Below are 18,731 nucleotides of genomic sequence, written 5' to 3'. Positions count from 1 at the left end.
CCACTAAAATTCTCCCATGTTTGTTCAATATAATACAAACTGATCAATTCCTAAGAAAAGGAAATAAAAACTGAAAACAAGGATCCCTAAATATATTCTATCTAGGCTTCCAAAATATTGTTTTTAAACAATGACCACACATCATGCAAACTTTTAACCTTTGCAACAATTCATTATTTTTTCTAAGAAGTTTCCTCATTCCATCATAGTAGTTATACCTAATGTCCTCCCTCCAATGATTATATGAAGTTTGATCGCATTATGATCATTATTGCTTAGTGGCCCCACCAAAGTAGCTTCTCACACTGAGGACTAAGCTCTAAGGCAGCTGCCCCTCTCTTCAGTTCTAGGACCAGCTGCTCCATCAAGCAGTCATTTATGGTATCTAGAACCTTAAACTCTCTAGTATGTCCAGATGAGACAGTGACCCACACAATAAGAGGGTACTTGAAATCTCCCATTATTATTTTGTTGCCAATTTTTTCTTTTATTTCAGCTGGCATTTCGCAGGATGTTTCATCATTTTGACCAGGTGGCCTTTCTTTCTTTCATCTCTTTCCTTCTCACTCTTTTCTTATATTGTCTCTTTTACTATAGCCAAAGCTTCAATACAGGCATCACATTAGTGAAAGTGGTATTTTTGTCAACAGTGTCCCTCTATACATACTGTAATTTGTACTTAATGTCTCCTTTTTTGCTGACTTAAATACACATGGTAAATATTATACACTTTGGTAAAGTATTAAGTACCACACCAAAGAACTGCATTTTAATATATAGGACACAAATGGCTAAACAGTTTCTGATCTTTTATTTGCAGATCCATTTCAATAGTACCATAGACAATCCTGATTACACTTACAGTGGCAGTACTATTTATAGAAAATGTATGAGTGCTGTAAACGTTTAGTACATAGGGCAAACTGCATTAAATCCCATTACTACACTGTAGAAGAAACCCACATAAATCTTGAGCTTAAAAATAGAAATTCAAAGTGAGTTAATCTATATAGGTTTAACAAAGATTTATCCTGCATAGCATAACTAGTGAGGTTTGTGATTGATATTCAAAAGATTTATGCAGCTACAATTGATTTTTACCTGTCTAAGTCTTCCCTTTAAAAATATGCCCCCTTTGTCCTTGTAGCTTTGTCTGCAAAAATGTTATTACACAGAAAAAAAGATAGCAAGGCTGGAAGTATAGTGAGAGCAGATTAAAAATATTCAGCCAGATAGTACCATACTAATCATTATCTGACTAAAATTATATAAACAAGTCAGTCTGCACATATACCTACCCAAAATTTATCCAAGTAATTTTATGTGGATAACTATACTAACTCAGATATTCAGTGGAAAATAATTTGGATAAGTACCGTTGAATATACAAATAAAGTTTTTCAGGATAACTTATCTGCTCACTGGCATACTGAATATGAACATTTAAAGCCCTACAAACTATAGAAAACCTATGATCAATTGTTTATATCAGTGGAGCAGGGATATGCAACTTCATTTAAAGAGGTTCAAAAGTCCAATTTGATATAAAAACCATGGCTTGGTCAATTTGGTTTGCAGAACTTAAAGTGATAGATCAGTTGACAACAAATTTTACATCAGATACACAGAAATTCATCATGGATCAACAAAACTTGTCTGGGCTGTAAAGTATCATTAGATTTATTTGGATGTGCATTAAGTTTTCTTAGAGTTTAATGAGATCCTTGGGGGGAAAAAATCAGATTGAATTCTTTCCTCTATCTCAATCGTGGAGTATTTTTAGATGCTGATTGTGGAATGTATGAAAATGTATTATAGTTTTCCCTAAGGTTTAATGCCCCAAAATAATTTTGATCTCTGGAGTGTACAAATCAAAAAATTCTTAAATAGCAACATTAAAAACAGTTTGAGATATTTAATAAATAATATAATTTAAAAAATTCACCCAAATACATATTCCTATGTACCAGATTAGCTCTCAGACCACAATCTATTTATTCCTGTTCTAGGTTGATTTAAGCATAATCTGAAGCACTGCTTGCAACCAGGCACCTCTCTTAACTTCTGGAAAAAGTGATTTTGACAAATTTAAACTCCAACCCCCCTCTCCAATCCCTGCAAAGATGTACTGCTCTTTCTCGAATGGTGAATTACTAGGTGTCACCACAATATCCAAACACTGAAGAGGGAAAAATCATACTCAAACAATAAAATAAAATTCTAAAACAATGGTTTCTCTGTTGGCAAAGCCAAAAAGCAAACCCAGCTGCAGGTTTTACTACCTACTTCCTCCGGGGGTATAGAAAACATACCTTCTGGAAGACAATGTGCACATATAGAATCAATCAATACACCAATTAACAGAAACAAAAATTCAATTAAAGACATAGATTAAAATCAATGAGTGCATTAATTTCACCTGGATAAATGTGTAAAGTCTAATAATCCATTCTGATTCCTTTTACTGGAGGAACATCTTCCAGCCATCTCTTCTGATCAAGGCCAAAGAATGAAAAGCAGACAAGATTGCCATGTTAGCAAGAGTTAAAATGAGTCATTGCTGATGAGGAAAACAAATCCTCTCTTTTGATTGTACTCAGATGTTCTTTAGTATCTAATTTAGCAGTCTATCTGTGTAACCCATATATTGGGTCCCCAACAGCAGCAAATATATGCTATTACAATAATTAAATTCATCAGGTATTCTTTGTTATCACAACAGAAACTCTTCAAAAGGGTTTCTAAACTTACAAGCTTGACATATAGAGAAACTTTTAGAAAATGAATGAAGCCAACTTTGTGCTATCAAATGACACAAATCATTTTTTACATTCTTTAAATGCTGGCATTCAGTCTGTGAGATGAGTATTCAAGCATTCCACAAAACAAAATCTCTAAACGAGTTGGTTCAACTTCAGTTTATAATCTGCTCTAGTGCACCTCTTTGTTTATTAAACCATGTAATAAATGTGTAAGTAAATAAAATGTCTGTTTTATTACTTCTCATTTCCTATACAAGTAAAACATAAGAAAACAAGCCTTAAAAAAACCTTTTCTATTACACTTCAAATATTTTCTATTACACTTCAAATATTTAGTCACATTTTTTTAAAACACTGGTTATATTTTCCCATGCATGCCATCTCTCTTATTCTGATTTAAGCCTCTTTTCCTGCGAGTCACAGCTTTATGCCTTCTCTCACATTTATTTGTAGACTAGTATCAGGAAAATTCCATCAATGGAAGGTTCTGAGGAGTAGTGGTCACTTAGGAGTAGGTTACTATCCCGAATCAATTAAGCCTGATATTTCACTTTCAAACATATCCAGAGAAGCTCTCTGCTTCAATGGCAGGGGGAAATGAAGAAAAGTGGATTTATATTCAGATATCAACCAACAAGGACTGAATTACACAGGCTGGGTAAACAAATAAGAACATAAGAACATGCCATACTGGCTCAGACCAAGGCTCCATCAAGCCCAGCATCCTGTTTCCAACAGTGGCCAATCCAGGCCATAAGAACCTGGCAAGTATCCAAAAACTAAGTCTATTCCATGTTACCGTTGCTTGTAATAGCAGTGGCTATTTTCTAAATAAGTGTGGGAATAGCTTGCTTATTGCAGAGGTTACTACCCCTAACCAATTAAGCTAGATACTTCACTTAGAAGCAGTTCCAGCACTGCTCTCTACATTAATGGTGGGGGTGGAAGGGAAATAGAACTAAAAGGTTACTAAAGGCTAAGAGTAACAGTTAAGTATAAGAGAGAGAAAAAAAAAAGTGTGGAAGCTTGCTGGGAAGACTGGATGGGCCATTTGGTCTTCTTCTGCCGTCATTTCCATGTTTCTATATATGTTTCTATGAGTGACAAGGATGCCCAAAAGGATAAGACAGTTATGAGGTCTGTAAATGTTGACTCAGTGAGTCACTGGGAGAAGTCGATATCGAGAAGAGCTAGCAAGAGGCAACTGTGAGCAGTAGCTCTTCCTGAGCTCCTGGAAGGGGGTGGGGGGCAGTTTTCCTTTCTTTTCCTTTTATGAACTGTAAGAAGATTTTGTGCGGATCCTGGTATTGTCCAGAACCAAGAAGGGTTCCTGTATTCCAAGAGTGAAGGAAGCAGGGAAGGCCTTATCAAGGAGCTTGGACATTTATCAAGTAGTATTACTATTCCTCTGTGGGAGAAGAAGATTTTCCTGGTGTCCAAGTGTTTCTAGGGAAGAAAATACCCGTGGGAGAACTAGGAGGAATGTCTTAAACTCTGTACCAGTACTTAATTAGTTTGAGGATTTGATTGTTGCCTTTTGGGGGTGTGCAGAAATTATTCCTGGATAAAATTGTGTATTTTTGTACCCTGAACTGTCTTTTGCTTTTGTATATACTGAACTTATTTTTGTCTTATGTAAATTATTTTTTGTTTCAAAACATAACACTTGGTATGAACTGATTTTGTTAGTGTAATCCCCTTGGCCTTACAGGTGAATATTGCCTCCCATAGCATGAATCTTTGTATTTTTCAGATGCTGCACCAAGTGACAAACAGCTCAGTAGTCTATGAAGGTAACCCCCTTGAAAAGGAAGGAGGCAGGTATACATATTCATTCAGTCCTCAGATATAAGGATGGGAATGAAGAGAAGAGCCATGGGGGTGGCTTGATGGAATGGTGGCTACTACCCAGTGATTACTACCCTTACTCGATAAGCCTTCACACGGTTAATAGGGGTGTGCATTCGTTTGCAACGTATTGGCAATCCGCAACGTATATGCCATATTTGTTGTATTCGTGGGGGTCACGAAAAGTATGGTGAACCCCCACGAATACAACGTATCACTAACGAATAAATCCCCATCCTCCTGAGCCCCCCAAGACTTGCCAAAAGTCCCTGGTGATCCAGTGGGGGTCCTGGAGCAATCTCCTGCACTCGGGCCGTCGGCTGACGGTATTCAAAATGGCACCGATAGCCTTTGCCCTTACTATGTCACAGGGGCTTCCAGTGCCATTGGTCGGCCCCTGTCACATGGTATGAGCACAAGATGGCGCTGGCCATCCATTGTTCCTACCATGTGACAGGGGCCGACCAATGTCACTGGTAGCCACTGTGACATAGTAAGGGAAAAGGCTGTTGGCGACATTTTGAATACCGGCAGCCGACAGCCCAAGTGCAGGAAATCGCTCCAGGACCCCCGCTGGACCACCAGGGACTTTTGACAGGTCGGCCACTGTCACATGGTAGGAACAATGGATGTTCCTACCATGTAAAGTAAAAGAGAGAGTAAGGCCCCAAAGGAGCCTTCCATGTTTACTTTACAGGTACCTTCCATGTTTACTTTACATGTCACATGGTAGGAACAATGGATGTTCCTACCATGTAAAGTAAAAGAGAGAGAAAGGCCCCAGAGGAGCGGGTACCCCTGTTTGTACCCCTGTGGGTACCCCTGTCTGTACCCCTGCGGGGCCCCAGAGGAGCAGGTACCTTCCATGTTTACTTTACATGTTCCTACCATATAAAGTAAAAGAGAGAGAAAGGCCCCAGAGGAGCGGGTACCCCTGGTAAAGTCCGAGGAGGCACAGCAGCAAGGTATGCAGCAGAGAGCAAATCCCATCTGCAGCGATACCTGGAGGAAGCCCTTGCTAACTCGAATATCTAGCAAAAATGAAGATCTTAAGTATCCAGTGAGGATGACGTCATCTCAGGGGAAGCCCCTGAGGTTCACGCCCCAGCTGGTACTTGAGTCGGGGCCATGCCGCGCGCGTGCCCTTAGGCCTCAGGAGAACATGGCAGAAGGCAGCATCTAGCCGGTCCTGGTCGCCGGAAGAGGTCGGCAAGATGATGCCGTGGCAGCCAAACTTCCATCAACCAAAGAGGGAGTCGCAAAAGAGGTAAGGTGGGCAGAGTGGAGATGTTGGGCAGTGAGGGTCGCAACAGTACCCCCCTTCAAAGGGCGATCTCTTTGGGTACCAGGCTTGGTTTTGGAAGGATGTGCGATGTGGAACTGATGAAGCATCTCTTTGTCAAGGATATTGGTCTGAGGCTCCCAAGAGTTTTCTTCGGGGCCGAAACCTTTCCAGGACAGAAGATATTCAAAAAGTATCGCCTCTTTTTTGAACATCCAGAATCTCTTCAACTTTGAAGTCGTCTTCTGCATTGATGACAGGTTGGTCCTGAGATTTGGAAGAAAATTTGCTGAGTATGAGCGGTTTCAGAAGTGAAACGTGGAAGGCATTATGGATGTTGTGACCAGGTGGTAGCTTCAGACGGTAGGTGACTTTGCCAATACCTTGAAGGACTGGGAATGGTCCCACGTAGTGAGGAGCAAACCGAGAGGAGGGTAGTTTAAGTCTGAGATGCTTGGCTGACAACCAGACCTTGTCTCCTGGCTTGAAGACTGGAGCTTGCAAATGGTGTGCATCATAGTACTTCTTAGCACGGTCACTCACTTTGATTAGCATGTCCTTTGTCTGAACCCACAGATTATGGATATCATCAGCAGTGGATTGAGCTGCTGGGGATGTCACTGACAGCTTCAGTGAAGTGGAGTGTTGTGGAATGTCCAAAAACCACTTCAAAAGGTGACAATCCAGTAGATGTTGCTGGATGAGAGTTGATGGCGAATTCAGCCCATGGAAGCAATTCGGCCCAGTTATTCTGTCGGGACGTGATATAAGCTCGAATAAACTTCTTCATTGTTCGATTCATCCGTTCCGTCTGGCCATTCGACTGCAGATGATAGGCTGAGGTGTAGTCTAGAGAGATGTCAAATAACTTGCACAAGGCCCTCCAGAATCGTGAATTGGGACCCACGGACGGATACGATGTGAGAAGGTAGTCTGTGGAGGCGGAATATGTGCTTTATGAAGAGCTTTGCAAGTTCCAAGGCTGAAGGTATGCCAGGGAGCACCACAAAGTGTGCCATCTTGCTAAATTGATCCACTGTCACCCAGATGGCATTCATTCCTCCGGAAGTGGGAAAATCAACTACAAAGTCAGTAGCAATGTGCGACCAGGACTGTTCTGGAACTGGCAGTGGTTGCATCTGACACCATGGTTGTCCAGAAGCGGGTTTGTTCTTGGCACAATTGGTTCAGGATGCCACGTAGGAATAGGTATCCTTTTTGATAGTAGGCCACCAATACAGCTTCTGTATCTTGAGCAGGGTACGGCGTTGGCCAGGATGGCCAGCCAGCTTGGAATTGTGTGCCCAAAAGAGCACTTTCTTCCTGAGTCTTTTAGGAACGATTGTTTTACCAGTGGGTACAGACTGGGTGGATGCCAAGAGGATCTTCTTCGGGTCAATTATGCACTGTGACTCATCAGCCACATCCTCCGAATGAAAAGAGTGTGACAGAGCATCTGCTCTGGTGTTTCTATCTCCAGGGTGGAACTTCAGCACAAAATCGAAATGATTAAAAAATAAGGACCATCTGGCCTGTCTGTAATTCAAATGTTGTGCGTGGCGGAGATACTCTAGATTTGTATGATCTGTGAATACGGTTATTTGATGTTGAGCGTCTTCGAGCCAAGGCTGCCATTCCTTGAATGCAAGCTTTATTGCCAAGAGCTCTTTATTGCCAATCCCATAGTTTTTCTTGGCTATAGAAAATCTTCGTGAGAAGAAGGAACAGGGACGTAAGGCTTTCGATTCTCCTGTTTGGCTCAACACAGCCCCTACACCCACATCTGAAGCATCAACTTCGACGATAAAGGGCTTGTTAGGGTCTGGATGCTGCAAGCATGGTTCTGTAGAGAAGGTAGTCTTCAATTTCTTGAACGCGGAAATGGCATCCGCTGACCATTTTGAAGCGTTGGCACCCTTGCAGGTCATTGCAGTCAAGGGTACGGTTAAAGAAGAATAGTTCTTTATAAAGCTTCGATAATAGTTGGTGAACCCCAAGAATCTCCTTAAAGCATTCAGGCTGGTAGGTTGGGACCAATTCTTGACATTTTCAAGTTTGTGAGGGTCCATTTGGAAGCCTTCTTTCAACACTATGTAGCCTAGAAAAGGCACTGAGTCTTTGTGAAATTCACACTTAGAGAGTTTGGCGTACAGACGATGTTTGCGAAGATGGTAGAGTACTTGCTTGACATCTGCAATGTGAGTGTCCAAATCCTAGGAAGGGATTAATATGTCATCCAGGTAGACCACAACATTCTTGTACAGCAGATCCTGCAAGATGTTGTTCATCATATTTTGGAAAATGGCGGGTGCATTGCACAACCTGAACGGCATGACTAAATACTCGAAGTGGCCGTCTCACGTGTTGAAGGCCGTTTTCCATTCATCGCCGCTCCGAATGGGAATGAGGTTGTAGGCCCCCTTCAGGTCGAGCTTTGAAAATATCTTGGCCCCTTTCAGCCGGTCAAACAGCTCTGAGATTAACGGCAAGGGGTAATGGTCTTTGATCGTGATTTCGTTTAGACCTCAGTAATCGATACATGGACGTAGGGTACCATCCTTCTTCCCCACAATAAAAAAGCCTGCACCAGCTGGCGACTTTCATGGTCTGATAAAGCCCTTCTGGAGATTTTCTTCAATGTATTCCGACATTGCTTTATTCTTAATGGCTGAGAGAGGGTACACCCGTCCTTTCATTGGCTCAGCATTGGGCTTCAGTCTTATGGCAGAGTCATAGGGCCTATGTGGAGAAAGAATATCATCCGTTTCTTTGGAAAATACATCCCTGAAGGATGCATATTGGTGCGGCAGTCCTGGCATCACTGGAGTCATAAGCATGTAAACGATAGGCGAGATTTCCTTAAGGCACCTCCCATGACATTCTGGGCTCCAGCGGGAGAGATCCAAGGATGCTCAGTCAAATTAGGGTTGGTGCACTTGCAACCAGGGTAACCTCTAGACGATAGGGTACATGGCCCTTTCCAGTACAAAGAAGGAGAGCGATTCCGTATGGAGAGCTCCGGTGCAGAGAGTAACTGGTACGGTTTGGCAAGTCACATCACCCGGTAAGGGCTCTCCATGAATGGAGGATAACAGTAGTGTAGGGATGTGCAGAGCAAAAGTTTATGTTCATAAGTCCATAAGTCGAAAGGGGGTCCCATTTGCGGTCAATATGGACATATGGAGAATTCCATAAGTTGAGTCTATGTCCATATGTGCAAATAAAAATTTAAACCCCTCACCCTCCTTAATCCCCCCCCCAAGACTTACCACAACTCCCTGGTGATCCAGCGGGGAGTCAGGACGCCATTTCTGAACTCCTTTGCGAGGAGCACGTGACGTCGGCGCCACATCGGAGTGACGCGGCGTCACGTGATGTCAGGAGGCCCCCCCAAGCTGGCCAAAAGTTCCTTTTGGGCCCAACGAGGGTCCCGGAGCGAACCCGCAGGGAATCACGTGATGTCGGCGCCACGTCGGAGGTGAGGAGGCCCCCCCCAAGCTGGCCAAAAGTTCCTTTTGGGCCCAACGAGGGTCCCAGAGCGAACCCGCGGGGAATCACGTGATGCCGCATCACTCCGACGTGGCGCCGACGTCTCGTGCTCCTCGCAAAGGAGTTCAGAAATGGCGTCCTGACTCCCCGCTGGATCACCAGGGAGTTGTGGTAAGTCTTGGGGGGGGGATTAAGGAGGGTGAGGGGTTTACATTTTTATTTAGGATCAACAATCGCGATTTCCAACGTATTCAACATAGCTATGTTGAATAAGTTGGAAATCCGATCGTTTTCGCCTCATCACTTTTTTAAGTTAAAAAAAAAAGAAGAAGTTGCGTTTTACATTTAAGTTCAAAATGAATGCACACCCCTACAGTAGTGGATCTTTCAACTTGATGAGGGGAATCCTCAAGTATTCCACTAGACGTCTGAGAATGAATTTGCCTCCTGCCCCTGAATCCACTAGGGCAGGAGTCTGAACCGTGACTGGTCCATAGGTCAAGGAGACTGGGAGAAAGAGTGGAGGAGAGGGCGTAGTGAGGCCTAAGAATAGTCCTCTTGCAGGACTTCGGCCAGTCCATTTTCCGGATGAATGGAGCATTTAGAGACATTGTGACTGGGCTGACCACAGTACATGCAAAGGCCGCTCCTCTTCTGAAATCTTCTCTCTTTGGAAGTCAAACGTCCATTACCAAGTTGCATCAGTTCATCTTTATCAGCAGCAGGGATTACTGGAACTATCCAAGGTGCAGGTATAGCACTAGCCTGTTTCAACCCAGGTAACACCTTAGGCCGGAGTTCCTTCACTTTGTCCCGAAGCAGGTGATCAATCCAACTGGCCAAGGCTACTAATTCTTCAGGTGTTTCATGAGCAGCCAGCTCCTCCTTTAAACTGTTATCCAGGCCTCTGAAAAAGAGACATTTGGGGTCCCAGGAGAGTTCCGCCGCAAGAGCTTTAAACTCTATGGCAAATTCAGCCAATGATCTGTTGCCTTGCTTCAATTCAACCAAAGCAGAACTGGCAACAGAAGTTCTAGCAGGGTAATCAAAAATGGATTTAAATAAGTCCATAAATCCTTCTATGTCTTGTAAGGCAAAATGCATGCAGCAATGGTTCAAAAAAAACCTGGGTCTTCTGTATTTTCTGGAAACACGAATTGGAGCCGCCAGTGGTACAGCAGTCTTTAAAGTTAACTCCTGTAACTGACCTTCATGGCTGGAAGCTGTGCCTTGAAACTTCTGTGTGTGTAGCTGATAAAACACTGAAGTAAGTTTCTCTAAGGCGTCTTGCTGCTCCAAAATGCGCAGGGCCAGGCTCGGTATGGCCTGTAAGGCATTGAGCTGTGCTGGATCCATGGAGTTAGCAATCTGTTATTATTTGTGATAATTGTGGGTGGGTCCTTGGGCCGATGGCAGATGACCACGCCCCCGGGGGAAGATCCCGAGAGGGGCCACCGGTCAGGCTCAGAGTTGGGAGACAGAGACACACTAGATCTTTTATTAAACTGTATAGTGAACCACCAGAGGTGGCAGTAGTGAGCTGGAAGAGCCTGGCTGGGCTGTAGTCCCTCTGGCACTGGAACAGCAATCGCAGGATGGCTGAGCTGTAAAGAAACTGAATATAGTGAATACGCAGAGTATGCAGAGTTCAGGAACAAAACCTTGATGGTAACACTCACACTATAGTGTCTTGAAGCATCCCAGAGGCTGGAATGAAGTAGGCCCTCGAGGAGCGAGTACCTGGTTCCAGGGAAAGCTCTGAGAGAGATGCTAACTCACTGGTGTTGTAGGCAGCGGTGACTTCCTGGCAGAAGTAGTATTCAGTAGCAGGTCCGGGAACGTGGGCCCTCGAGGAGCGAGTACCGGTCCCAGACTGCGACCTGAAAGTAAAAGAGAGAGTGAGGCCCCCGAGGAGCGGGTACCCCTGGTAAAGTCCAAGGAGGCAGAGTAGCAAGGTATGCAGAGAGCGAATCCCATCCGCAGTGATACCTGGAGGAAGCCCTTGCTAACTCGAATAGCTAGCAAAAACGAAGACCTTAAATATCCGGTGAGGATGAAGTCATCTCAGGGGGATGCCCCTGAGGTTCATGCCACAGCTGGTGAGTCGAGGCCACGCCGCGCGCGCGCTCTTAGGCCTCAGAGGAACATGGCGGAAGACAGCATCTAGCCGGTCCAGGAACGCCGGAGGAGGTCAGCAAGATGACGCCGCAGCAACCAAACTTCCATCAACCAAAGCGGGAGTCGCAAAAGAGGTAAGGTGGGCAGAGTGGAGACGTCGGGCAGCGACGGTCGCAACACTTGCTTGATGTGGTGGTTACTACCCTTAACCATTAAACCTTATGCTCACCTTTGATGCAACTCCAACATTACTCTCTGCATCAATGGTGGGGGGTGGCAGGAAATTTGAATCAAACAGTTACCAACAAGGGCCCTGAACTTGGTAGTCAGTAAAACAGATAAGTATGGGAAAATAAGTGTGGGAGCTTGCTGGGCAGACTGGATGGGGCGGTTGGTCTTTTTCTGCCATCATTTCTATGTTTCTATGTTTCTATGAGCATTTTTGAAGCCTCAAAACTGCAAATATCCTGAGACACCTGAATGACAGATTATCGGGAGACATTTATCTTGCAACTTTTGTTAATGATACCACAAAAATATTTAAGACAGGCTTGGCAATATTGGGAACTCTCTTACAGTGGATTCTATGTACTAAAATGCATCACACTTGATGCTTCTGCTAATCACTATTAGCACACACATTAATTAATGTGCTAATATTAAGCTCCAAACACAAGGCAAAATAAGCACTATTTAGTGCATATGCAGTTAATTTAAATTTTAATGCACCCAAATATATTAAACATGTACATAGCATACCAATTACCTCATTATCCACTATCGTGCTATGTACTAAGGCCATGGAAGTAGTAATTGGATGGTATATATTCTATTTATATTTGTATTGTTTTGTTAACCACCTTAATTTTGTTATGGTTGGGCGCTAGCCAGGTGTGGTGAACACCACCTACAGGAGTGACTCAGGCCAGGGAGAACAGGAGTCACAGCAGAATCTCTGATAGTGGCTGGAGAGGAGTCTCTGGTGCTGGCTGTGAGGAGTCTCTGATACCAGGAGCTGGATGGAAGGAGTCTCTGCTGGGAGCTGGCTGGAAGGAGTCTCTGGATCTGGGAGCTGGCTGGAAGGAGTCTGGTGCTGGCTGGAAGGAGTCTCTGGTACAGGAAGCTGGCTAGAAGGAGTCTCTAGTAGGGATGTGAATCGTTTTAGGACGATTAAAATTATCGTCCGATAATTTTAATATCGTCTTAAACCGTTATGGAACACAATACAATAGAGATTCTAACGATTTATCGTAATAAATCGTTAGAATCGTGAGCCGGCACACTAAAACCCACCCCCGACCCTTTAAATTAAATCCCCCACCCTCCCGAACCCCCCCCAAATAACTTAAACATTTCCTTGCCAAATCCTACCTCCTTCAATCCCCCACCCTCCCGAACCCCCCCCCCCCCCCCAAATGACTTAAATTACCTGGGGGTCCGGAACGGCAGCGGTCCGGAACGGGCTCCTGCTACTGAATCTTGTTGTCTTCGGCCGGCGCCATTTTCCAAAATGGCGCCGAAAAATGGCGGCGGCCATAGACCAACAGGATTCGACGGCAGGAGGTCCTTCCGGACCCCCGCTGGACTTTTGGCAAGTCTTGTGGGGGTCAGGAGGCCCCCCCAAGCTGGCCAAAAGTTCCTGGAGGTCCAGCGGGGGTCAGGGAGCGATTTCCCGCCGCAAATCGTTTTCCGTACGGAAAATGGCGCCGGCAGGAGATCGACTGCAGGAGGTCGTTCAGCGAGGCGCCGGAACCCTCGCTGAACGACCTCCTGCAGTCGATCTCCTGCCGGCGCCATTTTCCGTACGGAAAACGATTCGCGGCGGGAAATCGCTCCCTGACCCCCGCTGGACCTCCAGGAACTTTTGGCCAGCTTGGGGGGGGCCTCCTGACCCCCACAAGACTTGCCAAAAGTCCAGCGGGGGTCCGGAAGGACCTCCTGCCGTCGAATCCTGTTGGTTTATGGCTGCCGCTATTTTTCGGCGCCATTTTGGAAAATGGCGCCGGCCGAAGACAACAAGATTCAGTAGCAGGAGCCCGTTCCGGACCGCTCCCGTTCCGGACCGCCGCTGGACCACCAGGTAATTTAAGTCATTTGGGGGGGGGTTCGGGAGGGTGGGGGATTTAATTTAAAGGGTCGGGGTTGGGTTTTAGAGGGTTTTAACGATTTTAACGATATATCACGATATTTTACCCCCCCAAACGGCAACAATACGATTCCCTCCCCCTCCCAGCCGAAATCGATCGTTAAGACGATCGAGGACACGATTCACATCTCTAGTCTCTAGTGCTGGGAGCTGGCTGGAAGGAGTCTGGTGCAGGCTGGAAAGAGTCTCTGGAGCTGGGTGCTGGCTGGAGGGAGTCTTTGGAGGTAGGTGCTGGCTGGAGGGAGTCTTTGGAGCTAGGTGCTGGCTGGGAAGAGTCTCTGATGCTGGATGCTGACTGAGAAGTAATCTCTGGAACAAGCTGCATGGGGGTAAGGGTGAGCTTCAGGAAACACTGGAACAGCTTGGGGGTACGCGTGGATGTGCAGGTAAGCGTGGTCTGAACACCAGAACTGAGTTGAAGGTATGGGTGGAATCAGGATAGCGTGCATGTAAGTGTGAGACTGAATGTAGGTAAGTGTGAGCTGGAATGAGAGAACCAGGGAGAGCAGGACAGACAATGACTGGACTAGACAAACCAAGACAAGATTTACACTAAACAGAAAACACAAAAGCCCGAAGGCAGCAAGGCAAGGAAGCAGGGGGAAATAGAATGGCAACAGGTAAGGAATCAGGAACAGGGGGGAACAATGAAGCAGGCAAGGCAGACGACTACAGGACAAGAAGAGCAGGGGCCCAAGGCCATGGAGCAAGACAGGTAGCGAGAAGCCCAGAAGCACATAGAAAGTAACATGAGGCTAAAGCAGGGAGCCCAAGGGAACTTGATGCCAAAGCACTGAAGCATGGGCTAGGCGAGGTTAAACAGTAGGGATGTGAATCGGGCTTCGGACGATTGAAAATATTGGACGATATTTTCAAAATCGTCAGAAATCGGGGGGCTCCCGATAAGAGAACCCCATGATTTTGTTCCTGGGGTTCTCATCCTTTTGGGGGAGGGCAGGAAAAACGGCACACCAAAACAATCCTGAAACCCACCCCGACCCTTTAAAACTGTTCCCTTAGCTTCCCCCACCCTCCCAAACCCCCCCAAAACTTTTTTCAAGTACCTGGTGGTCCAGTGGGGGTCCTGGGAGCCATCTCCCGCTCTCGGGCCGTCAGCTGCCACTAATCAAAATGGCGCCGATGGCCCTTTGCCTTTACCATGTGACAGGGTATTCGTGCCATTGGCCAGGCCCTGTCACATGGTAGGAGTAATGGATGGCCGGCGCCATCTTTAAAAATGGCACGGGCCATCCAGTGCTCCTACCATGTGACAGGGGCCGGCCAATGGCACAGATACCCTGTCACATGGTAAGGGCAAAGGGCCATCGGCGCCATTTTTGTTAGTGGCAGCCGACGGCCCCGAGAGCGGGAGATCGCTCCCGGGACTTTCACTGGACCACCAGGTACTTGTAAAAAGTTTTGGGGGGTTCAGGAGGGTGGGGAAAGCTAAGGGAACAGTTTTAAAGGGTCGGGTGGGTTTTTTTGTTTATCGGCTCGGGCACAGCCGATAAACAAAACCGTGATCAGGCCTCACAAAAAAAAATTAACGATGTGAATCAGAACCGGAATCAGAAGCGATTCCTGTTCCAATTCACATCTCTATTAAATAGGGAGTGCGGGACATGGAGCAGACAGGTAGGACAGACTGGGCCAACCAAGAGAGCGTGTTCATGAGGGGCCTCTGGTGGTGAGGAGACAGCACAGCAGCCATAGTCGTAACAAATTTATTGTGGCTGGCAGTCACAACAAATTAAATTAAACTAAACTAAACTCACACTTTTAGAGCCTGAGATTTAGTTCATATATGGTGCTGTAATAAATGCTGGCATATCAACTCGATATGAAAGCATTTACAAATGAGAGAAGTTAAGTCTTGGGGCTTTCTCCCCAACATGCTTTCTTCCCCCCCCCCCCCCCCCCCCCACATCGACATGTTCTCCCCAGGATCAATCACCCAACCCTGTACCTCCAGTACGAAAAAGTATTCCTGGAGCAGGAACAATTACCCATATACCCTGGAAACCCCCTGAATGACCCCTTCTGGACCTCTCCATCCCCACTATGAAAAGCCACTAGGAGGAAAGCCTCTTATTTCTTACTGGCTCAACTTTCAATGATTATCTGGTGCTGTCTAGAAGTGTCAACAACTTTAAACTGTGTGCCATGCATACAGTTCAAAATTCATGACATTGCTAAGCTTTGATATGTGGGTCACAGTGTCAGAGCTGCCATTTTGAATCTGGCATCATGATCAGCAGGACACAAAAAGGCTTTCTCATTCTGATGAGGAATCAGGTGGACCTTAGAGATCTTGAGTGGGGGTCGTTTGGGATGGTATTCCTAGAAGCACAGCTTTCTTATTTGGGGAGATAGATTTGGGGTCCAGAGCACTAGATTTCTTCGTTTTTTGTGATGGGTGTGAGAAAGGATTCCTGAGTTTCTTCTTCTGGGGTAAAGGGCTCAGAGGCCTAAAAGTTTTCTTCAGTATACTTAAATGCCTTGCTGTTTTTTTCTGGGGGACATAGTAGGAGGTGTTTAGAGTAGCCTGAATGATAATATTGTGTCCGGCCCGATCGCGGTTTTGTTTATCGGCTGCGCCTGAGCCGATAAACAAAAAACCCACCCGACCTTTTAAAACTAATCCCTTAGCTTCCCCCACCCCCCAAAACCTTTTACAGGTACCTGGTGGTCCAGTGGGGGTCCCGGGAGCCATCTCCCGCTCCCGGGCCGTCGGCTGCCACTAATAAAAATGGCGCCGATGGCCCTCTGCCCTTACCATGTGACAGGGTATCCGTGCCATTGGCCGGCCCCTGTCACATGGCAGGAGCACTGGATGGCCGGCGCCATCTTTAAAAATGGCACGGGCCATCCAGTGCTCCTACCATGTGACAGGGGTCGGCCAATGGCACGGATACCCTGTCACATGGTAAGGGCAAAGGGCCATCGGCGCCATTTTTATTAGTGGCAACCAACGGCCCGAGAGCGGGAGATCGCTCCCGGGACCTCCACTGGACCACCAGGTACCTGTAAAAGGTTTGGGGGGGGGGGTGGAGGAAGCTAAGAGATTAGTTTTAAAAGGTCGGGGTGGGTTTTTTTGTTTATCGGCTCGGGCACAGCCGTTAAACAAAACCGCGATCGGGCCGGATGAAAAAAAAATCACGATATGAATCGGAACCGGAATCGGAACCGATTCCTGTTCTGATTCACATCTCTAGTGTTAATACCTAATAGGTTCATTATAACAAGACTTCAGCAGGCTATAAATGAGGGAAGCAAAGTTTTGAATCCCACTGCTGCTCTTTGTGACTTTGGGCAAGTCACTTTACCCTCCTTTGCATCAGGTATAAACTTATTGGATGATGCCTCAAGCCATGTTAATGCTTGAACAGATGATATCACCACAATAGAGCACTACTGTAGTAATATACACAATATTTTGCACCTCTTTCCCGTTTTACAATGACCTTATTTGCATAAGATTTGCATACATGAATAATGAAAATGCATGCATAGAAGGTCATGCAGAGTCAATTGATGTTAATATTTTATCGTGGTCAACCTAGAAGGTTATCAGCCACGATAAAACATCACCTATCTGAAACGCATTAGATGTGCGGTGAGAGGCTCAGGACACTAACGCAGGTCCCGAGGCTCCTGTTGCACATTTAAAGTGGTGGAGAATCTTTTTTTTTTAATGTCACAGCAAAACAGGGAGGTTGAATGGGGTTCAGTGCTGATCCCAGTCTCAACCTGGGGTCACTAGTTGAGGCAGCCCTGACAATCCCAAAAGATTAAAAAAAAATAGATAAAAAAAGCCCATGCAGCAATAATCCCAGCCTTCCCTGTCCATGCAAAAAAATCTGCTTTGTGTCTCAGCCTCCTCTTTGCACCCCCACTACCCCAATTTTGCAAAATAGTGTTCTGGCTCCATACCCACCCTCCTCCCCACGGAAGCCAGAAAAAATGTTAGGGTGCAAGCCCTCACCTCTCACCCCAATTCCCCTCCCATACCCTCTTGTACCATCAAATGGATCTCACACCAGGGCCAGGTGCACCCTCATAACCAACCCATTTGGTGCCATTTTCTAAAATGGTGCCAACCTGACCTTGCCCCAGCCATGTGACTGGGGTAAGGTCCAGGGATTGGACCCAGGCCATTGCATCCATGGGGTTAGATTGTAAACCCTCTGGGGATAGGAAAATACCTACAGTACCTGAATGCAATCCACTTTGAAGTGCCGAAAAGTGGAATATAAATCAAAATAAATAAATAAATGTTAGTTAATACCTGCATTAAAGCAAATTTAATGGATGTGTTAAATCTAAAACCCATTTATAAATACATAGGCTTCTTAAATAGTTATTCTGTGCACGTCACATCCCACTGAATATACCCGATTAAAGTTAACCAGATAAGAATAGCCTCATAATTTAAACGTAGCTGAATATTTGTATCCAGTTAAATTTAGCTGGCTATTTCTATCCAAATAACTCTAGACTTAATTGGCTGTATTAAAAAAACTATAGCCAGTTATGTGCCAAAGGATTATTAAAAAAACAAAAGCAGATCACAGGCCTACAGGCCCTAACTATCCTCCTTCCTCTCTCCCACCCGAGGTCCAAAGGTTTGGCCTTGCTGGGCCGAACATGCCTCATGCCCCCTGCATCTAATTAGGATGAAAATATAGATGCCAGAGGATGATGCCCGTCTCTCCCCCTCCCTCCACCCCTCACTGCTGTAGCCCATTTGTTTTCCATAAATTTGTATCTCATGCCCCCTCCTCCCCAACCCTTGCTCTTCCTGAAATTTATATGCATCTTCAGCCTGGATCTCGATAACCTCCTACCGTGACCCACCCAGGCCCAACATTTCTGGCATAGCTTAAGCAGCTAAGATGGAAGCCCCGGCTTCCGCCATTCTTCCTGGGTGAGTCTAAATGCAAGTAATAGTGGACAAGTGATCCTGAGTGGCCAGAGTTAAGGCCCACAATTGCAGTGTTGCAGAAGAAGCCTGGGGCATGCCCACCCCAACTGAAGGCTATCACTGTGATGAATGGTCTAAGTGAGCAGAGAGGGCATAGAAAAT

This window comes from Rhinatrema bivittatum, chromosome 6 (genome assembly GCF_901001135.1).
Source record: "Rhinatrema bivittatum chromosome 6, aRhiBiv1.1, whole genome shotgun sequence".
In the NCBI taxonomy this organism is placed as follows: domain Eukaryota; kingdom Metazoa; phylum Chordata; class Amphibia; order Gymnophiona; family Rhinatrematidae; genus Rhinatrema; species Rhinatrema bivittatum.
The sequence above is the reverse complement of the archived record's forward strand: the minus strand, read 5'-3'. Positions refer to the sequence as shown.